Genomic DNA, 8,036 nt, shown 5'->3' with positions numbered 1-8,036 from the left:
GAACAGTTCAGGGAGGAATGTCAGAGAACATGGGGGATGATATGGATGTAGAGCAGAGGAGGGATGGCAGCCTGGGAGTTAGCATGTCAGAAGAAGGTATGGGAGAGTCCCAAGGAGGCACCCAGGCCTCGGGATTTGTTCAGCCACCTTACTACCCACCCTTCTCGCAAAACCCTGGGTATTCGATGGGAGGCACATCGGACTACCATAGCTTTAACCCTTATCCCACACAGATGCCATACCCATCTCACTATCCACCATACCCACAGTACCCCATGTACCCACCTCCACCCTACTATCCAAATCCAGCAAACCCTATCCCAGGGGATGCTGCTCCTCCTCCACCAGCAGAACCCACAGTTCCAGAAAACCCAGTACCTAAGCCTAGCTCATCTGGTGGGAGCAAGGTCAAGATGACCGACTACATGAAGTTGGGTGCTCCTCAGTATGAAAAAGGGGATGACCCGTTTGTGTATCTTGACCACAGATGAGATTGGGGCTGATGACAGCAGAGCCATTCAGATAGCTGGGTTCACGCTTAAGTGCAAGAAGGCACGAGAGTGGTTTAAGAATTATGTGAACCCGAGAGTGGACAACATGTCTTGGGAAGAGTTTGCAAACGAGTTTGCAGGATGGGCTTTCCCTGACAGCTCAAGGGAATTGAAGATGATAGAGTTTGAACAGTTGAGGCAGACTGATGATATGAGTGTGGATGAGTTCACAGACAGATTCTTAGAGCTGTTGCCATTTGCAGGGCAAAATCTTGACTCAGACCAGAAGAAGTCAAGGAGGTATATCATGAAACTCCACTCCAGGTATTCCTCCTTGATCCAGTCAGCAGATAGAGAGAGCTTCCATGCCATAGGGGATATGGCCCGGAAGATGGAGGCCGATGCCATCATTCAGGGGACGGTTAAGCAGTCAGTGGCACAGCCTTCTGGTTCTAAGACCCTAGGCTCTTCTTCTTTAAGTGCAGTAGCTTCAGGCAGCAAGAGGTGGAACAGTACCGTTAAGAAGCCAAAGAAGAACAAGTTCTGGAATAAAATCAAGTCAGGTCTGGGATTAGGGAGTGGCTCAAGCTCTGGTGCAGATAATGCAGTATGCAAGAAGTGTGGGAGGCCGCACAAAGGAGTATGTCTGGTTGGGACGACAACCTGCTTCAGATGTGGGCAGGAGGGACACATGGCTTGGGAGTGTCCTAGGGCAGCTTTTGGAGCACAGTCTCAGCAGACAGCTTCTGGTAGTGTGGCTCAGCCAGCAGCTTCAGCCGCGACTCAGGCTAGCGGCAGAGGCAGAGGGAGAGGAGCAGCCTCTTCTTCAGCGGGTTTCAGGGGTGAGGGTTCGTCAGCTCCAGCGCGGATCTTCACCATGACTCAACAGGAGGCAAACACATCCAACACCGTGGTGTCAGGTAATCTCATCATTAGTTGTTCTGATGTGTATGCATTAATGGACTCTGGTGCATCTCATTCTTTCATTGCTCCGAGGGCCGTCGAGAGGTTGGGATTGATGGTCTCTGGGTTAGAGTGTCCCCTATGGGTCAGTGGACCTAAGTGTGACCCGTCAGTGGTAGAGTCAGTCTGCCAGTATAGTCCAGTTTTTGTGGAGGGAAGATGCCTATCCGCCGACCTTGTGGTTCTAGACTTGACAGATTTTGACGTCATTCTAGGGATGGATTGGCTATCTACCTATGGTGCTACCTTGGACTGCAGAGACAAGGTAGTCAGGTTCAGATGTCAGGATGGGTCAGAGGTGGTCTTCAGAGGAGACCGGGGGAGTACACCTAGAGGTTTGATATCAGCCCTACAGGCTCGTAGGCTACTCAGGAGGGGTTGTCAGGGTTTTCTAGCTCATGTGAGAGAGCTGGATAGTCATGTCAGAGAGCCCGCCTTAGTGCCCGTGGTCAGTGAGTTTTTAGATGTATTCCCAGACGAGCTGCCAGGTTTACCACCTGCTAGGGAGATAGAGTTCGAAATTGAATTGATGCCTGGAACTAGACCGATCTCTATCCCTCCCTACAGGATGGCACCAGCAGAATTGAAAGAGTTAAAAGATCAGTTGCAAGAGCTTGTAGATAGGGGTTTCATCCGGTCGAGTACCTCACCTTGGGGTGCTCTAGTGCTATTTGTGAAAAAGAAGGATGGATCTCTCAGACTTTGTGTCGACTACAGGCAGTTGAACAAGGTCACTACCAAGAATAAGTACCCGTTGCCAAGGATCAACGATCTATTTGACCAGCTAGCCGGAGTAGGTTGTTTCTCCAAAATAGATCTGAGATCGAGGTACCATCAGCTAAGGATAAGGGAAGAGGATGTGCCGAAGATATCCTTCAGGACCAGATATGGGCATTATGAGTTCCTTGTTATGCCGTTCGGGTTAACCAACGCCCCTGCAGCATTCATGGATCTCATGAACAGAGTGTTTAGCCAATACCTGGATCACTTTGTTATTGTCTTCATAGATAATATCTTAGTGTATTCCAAGAATGCAGAGGAGCATGCCCATCATCTGAGGTTAGTTCTGCAGACCTTGAGGGAACATGGCTTGTATGCCAAGTTCTCCAAGTGTGAGTTCTGGCTGAGGAGCATCTCTTTCTTGGGGCATGTGGTGTCAGAAAATGGAATAGAGGTGGACCCCAAGAAGGTAGAAGCTGTGGCTAACTGGCCTAGACCCACTTCAATGACAGAAATCAGGAGTTTCTTGGGTTTGGCAGGTTACTACAGGAGGTTCGTTTAGGACTTCTCAAAGATTGTAGCTCCTCTGACCAGATTGACCAGGAAGAATCAGAGGTTTGTGTGGACCGACTAATGCGAAGAGAGTTTTGAAGAGCTTAAGAAGAGGTTGACTTCTGCACCAGTGTTGGCTCTGCCATCTAGTAATGAAGACTTCTCAGTTTATTGTGATGCGTCCCGGGTGGGACTGGGTTGTGTGCTAATGCAGAATGAAAGGGTGATTGCTTATGCTTCTAGGCAGCTCAAGAAGCACGAGTTGAATTACCCTACACATGACCTTGAGATGGCAGCAGTAATCTTTGCACTCAAGATGTGGAGGCACTACTTTCATGGGGTTAAATATGAGATCTTTACAGATCATAAGAGCCTGCAGTACATCCTGAGTCAAAGAGATTTGAACTTGAGACAGAGAAGGTGGGTAGAGCTACTGAGTGATTATGATTGCAAGATTCAGTACCATCCGGGTAAGGCGAATGTTGTGGCAGACGCCCTAAGCCGGAAGTCACTAGGCAGTCTATCCCACATCGCGGCAGAGAGGAGGCCAGTAGTGAGGGAGTTCTTCGAGCTCATGAATGAAGGTCTACAGTTGGAGTTGTCTGGTACAGGTGCTTTAGTAGCCCATATGAGAGTGGCACCCGTGTTTCTGGAGCAGGTGGCTCAGAAACAGCATGAGGACCCAGAGTTAGTGAAGATTGTCAGGACTGTTCAGTCAAGCAAGGATAGTGAGTTTAGATTCGACAGCAAGGGGATCCTCCGCTATGGGAGCCGATTGTGTGTACCAGATGACATAGGGCTAAAAGGAGACATTATGAGAGAGGCTCATATGCAAGATGCAGCGTTCACCCCGGAGCCACCAAGATGTATCAAGATCTGAAGAAGGTTTATTGGTGGCCAGCTATGAAGAGAGAAGTGGCACAGTTTGTGTCATCCTGCGAAGTATGTCAGAGGGTGAAGCTAGAACATCAGAAGCCGGCTGGAATGCTTAACCCACTACCTATTCCAGAGTGGAAATGGGAGGATATAGCTATGGACTTCGTGGTGGGGTTACCGGCAGCGTCCAACAGATTGGACTCCATATGGGTGATTGTGGACAGACTCACCAAATCTGCTCACTTCATCCTTGTCAGGAGTGGCTATTCTGTGGACAAATTGGCGCAGGTGTATGTTGATGAGATCGTCAGGCTGCATGGGGTTCCTGTTTCAATAGTGTCCGATAGAGGACCCCAGTTCACCTCCAGGTTTTGGCGGAGTCTGCAGAATGCCATGGGTACCAGGTTGAATTTTAGCACTGCTTTCCATCCACAGACGGACGGACAATAAGAAAGGACCATCCAGACGATAGAAGATATGCTTAGGATGTGTGTGCTGGATTTTGGCGGTTCTTGGAGGCAGCATCTACCCTTGGTGGAGTTTGCCTACAATAACAGCCATCATGCTAGCATCGGGATGGCTCCATATGAAGTTTTGTATGGGAGGAAGTGCAGATCACCTGTTTGCTGGGAAGAGGTTGGAGAAAAGGCCTTGGCAGGGCCTGAGCTAGTAGAGATCACCAGTAGAGTGGTGCCCATAATCAGAGAAAGGATCAAGACTGCTGCAAGCAGACAGAAGAGTTATGCAGATATCCGCAGAAGGCAAGTAGAGTTTCAGGAGGGAGATTTGGTATTGCTCAAGGTATCTCCAATGAAAGGGGTGATTCGATTCGGGAAGAAAGGTAAGCTGGCTCCACGGTACATCGGACCCTTTGAAGTCTTGTAAAAGATTGGGAATGTATCGTACAAGCTGGACTTGCCTGCTTCAATGGAGAGAATCCATCCGGTTTTCCATGTTTCTATGTTGAGGAAATTTGTGTCAGATCCGGGCAAGGTTCTTAGTGAGCCTTATGTGGAGATCCAAGAGGATCTCACCTATGTTGAGCTGCCAGTACGGATCCTAGACACCCAGATCATAAAGCTAAGGAACAAGGAAATCCCTATGGTGAAAGTCCTTTGGAATCACCACAATATTGAGGAGTGTACCTGGGAGACACGGGAGTCCATGCTCCAGCAATATCCCCATCTTTTCTAAGGTAAGTTTTATGTGCTTTGTATGTATATTATGTTGTTTGCTATGCATGTGTTGTTTGGTGAACATTCGGGGACAAATGTTCTTAAGGGGGGGAGAATGTAATACCCGGCTAGACTTCGGTATCGGAATTCCTACAGTCCGGTGGAATCTCGAATGTCGGAAGCCTCTAGTAGGGTAGAAACATGTTTTCATAAAATGTTTCAATGTATTTCATGGTTTTAAGTAAAAAGGAAATGAGTTTTTGCATGAAAATAATCTTGGAGGAAGACCCAGGTTCGGCCGCCGAACCTCAAGTTCGGCCGCCGAACATGCTTGCACTTCGGGAGTGCTTTAGGCCCTCGAAAGCATAAGTGAGGGAAGCCCAGGTTCGGCCGCCGAACCTTATGTTCGGCTGCCGAACATGGCATGCATGCGGAGGCACATTCGGCTCCCGAATGTGGCCTGGCCAGCCACCTATAAAGGGGTCCCTTAGCCGAAAACGGGCGAGTTTTTCTCCCCACTTTCGGCCAAGGTGAGCTCTCCACCGTCCCTCACCGATCTTGAGTTTCTTCCTTCAAATCTTTCACGATTTTCACTAGTTTTCACTTTGTTTTGAAGATTTTCAAGCATAAAGCAAGTTTTGGAGCTTTGAGGTTCAAGAAACTCAAATCTCTCCCATCTCCGAGCTTGGGTCGTTTTCCTCTCGATCTTCAAGAGGTAAGGGCCGATCTTGAGCTCACTTTATGTTTTAAACAAGTTATAAGTTGTTTCGTGAAGTAGAAATGCATGTTTAGGTTGTTTTGAGTTTATGGGTTTAATGAGTGTTTTTGAGCAATGTGGGTATATTTGATGTGTTGTAGTTGGGGTTTAGGCTAGTTTGAGACCCCTATGAGCTTGTATGCTTGATTGTGTATGATTGGGAGTGTTGTAAAATAGGTTTATGCATGTTTGAAAGGTTTGGGAGGCGTTTATGCATGTTGGAGCTGAGTTTCTGCCACTTTAGAGAAACTCAGGTTCGCCCGCCGAAGGAACTTTCGGCCGCCGAACCCGCTTGTGGAAGTAGCCTTCGGCTGCCGAAGCCTACCCCCGAAAGAGGACTTTTGTCTCTGGAGGGCAGTTTCAGCCGCCGAAAGTGCCGCCAAACATGCATGAGTTTCGTCTCTGTCTGGGAGTTTCGGCCGCCGAAGGTGCCGCCGAACCTGCCTGACTTTCGGCTCTGGAGGGACTTTCGGCCACCGAACCTGCCGCCGAAAGTGCCCTGTTCAGCCTTCCTTTGCATGTCTTCCATGAATGTTTTGAGGTGTTTTTAGGGGGTTTTTGGGGAGTATTCCAGAGTCATGTTCATGTATGTTTGGTTCCTCATTTGAGTCCACCTGTGTAGGTTCGGACCCGAGGACCCGAGGACCTCAGCAGTGAGTTCAGCTGTTTCCGTGGCTGTCAGAGCTAGCCAGAGGTGAGTGGAATAACTCTTATGCTTTAAAATAAATAAACCAGTTTTAGCATGATTCACGCATCATGAATGCCATGAGATATAATAGGGTGCTTGCATTAGAACTCACGAATATGTTGCATTGCATAATATGTTGATGATGCGGATGAATGTTGAATGATCATTTAGTCCTCATATGTCACGATATGATGATGATACAGTACGAAAGACCAGTGAGGCCCATTCTACGCCCCTGGCACCATGTAAGAAAAAGACCAGTGAGGCCCATTCTACACCCCTGGCATAGTTGGAATGTTATGTTATACTATGTTATGTAAGAGAAAGACCAGTGAGGCCCATTCTACGCCCCTGGCACAGTTGGACCATGTAGAGGACTATTGGTGACAACTTCATCCTTGATGTGATATGATTGTGATGTGATGCATTCCATGTTACCATATGTTTTAAATGTTTGATTATTCTGCTCACTGGGCTTTATAGCTCACCCCTCTCCCTTAACCCCCAGGTTTGCAGGTACAGGGTAGACCAGGAGGTCAGCAAGAGTAATGAAGTCTTGGTTATGTAATAGATAGTGTGGACATGAAAAATGTTGAGATATTATGTATAAGTACAGTATAGAAATGTAATGTAATGTAAAAATGTTCTTGGATGTTAGAGGTGTGCTTGACCATAGAGTATTGTTATCCCTTTTAATACATGATCTCAGATGTTTTATGATATATATGTAAACCAACTCAACGCATGTTATGTCACCCATTGGGGCTTTGATGAGATCCCAAAGAGGGGTCAATGTTTATAGTTATGTTTATGTTCAGTGTATGCACAGGTTGAGTTTGGTGTATGAGAGAATGTATGAAAGAAAAGTTTTAATTTTTATGTATATTCTTGATCACGTATGGGATTAAACAGGTTTACAGGTTTTATGTCAGGCTTGCTACGGGTTCTGGCGGCCTTAAGCCGACCTGGATCCTGGCGCCGGTAGCGGTCCAATTTCCGGATCGTTACAGGTACTAGCCTCAAGATCAGGCCCATGAAAAGTATATGCCAGGCCATGTGTCTGGGTGTTATCTCCATTGTTCAAAGATTTTTAAGTTATTTTTTATTATGATGAACGTGTGTTAACCCTTGGCAATTCTTTGAAAAGAATAAATTATTTAAGTCTTGAAAGAATGTTGTTAACGAGCATAGGGTATATAGATACTCAGTAAAAATAATGACAAAATATATTTTCATTAATCACAAAAAGATTATATAGGAGGAGCGATATCCTTAGATTCTCCCACTCGAGTCTCCATTACATCGGTATTTTCTATATCCATTATATTATCCGTAGAGATCCGATCGTTGGGAGTGTTCTCAACACGCCCCTCCTTTTCAATCGCATCCTCCTCCTTAGGAAAGATGTCGTCTCTCCAGGAAAAATCCTCAGAAGGAAACTGCTTCACTAGCTCCTTCTTTATCAAATCCTAACCTTGAATGAACATCTCCCTACCCTGGGCTACTGTCTCCTACAGCTCCACCTCCAGCTCAACCACCCTAATTGAAGCAGCCCGGGCTCCTTCAGCTTTAGCCTATAATTTCAAGACTTAGCGATGCAATAAGGCCACCTGATCCTCGACAAATTTTGCCTAATATTCAAGGTCCAGCTTGGAAGTATTGGCCTCATCCAGATCAACCCGAAGCTTATCCACCAACTCCAGGGACTCCTTTATAGTACCCTCAACCTCATTCACCTAAGCCTTTAACCTCGAACATTCCTCGATCAAGAGCCTCATGTCCATCTCATTTGCACCAAACTCCCGCCTCAAGGT

The sequence above is a fragment of the Manihot esculenta genome, chromosome 6, assembly GCF_001659605.2.
Source record: "Manihot esculenta cultivar AM560-2 chromosome 6, M.esculenta_v8, whole genome shotgun sequence".
Lineage (NCBI taxonomy): Eukaryota > Viridiplantae > Streptophyta > Magnoliopsida > Malpighiales > Euphorbiaceae > Manihot > Manihot esculenta.
This window is presented reverse-complemented; position numbering follows the sequence as displayed.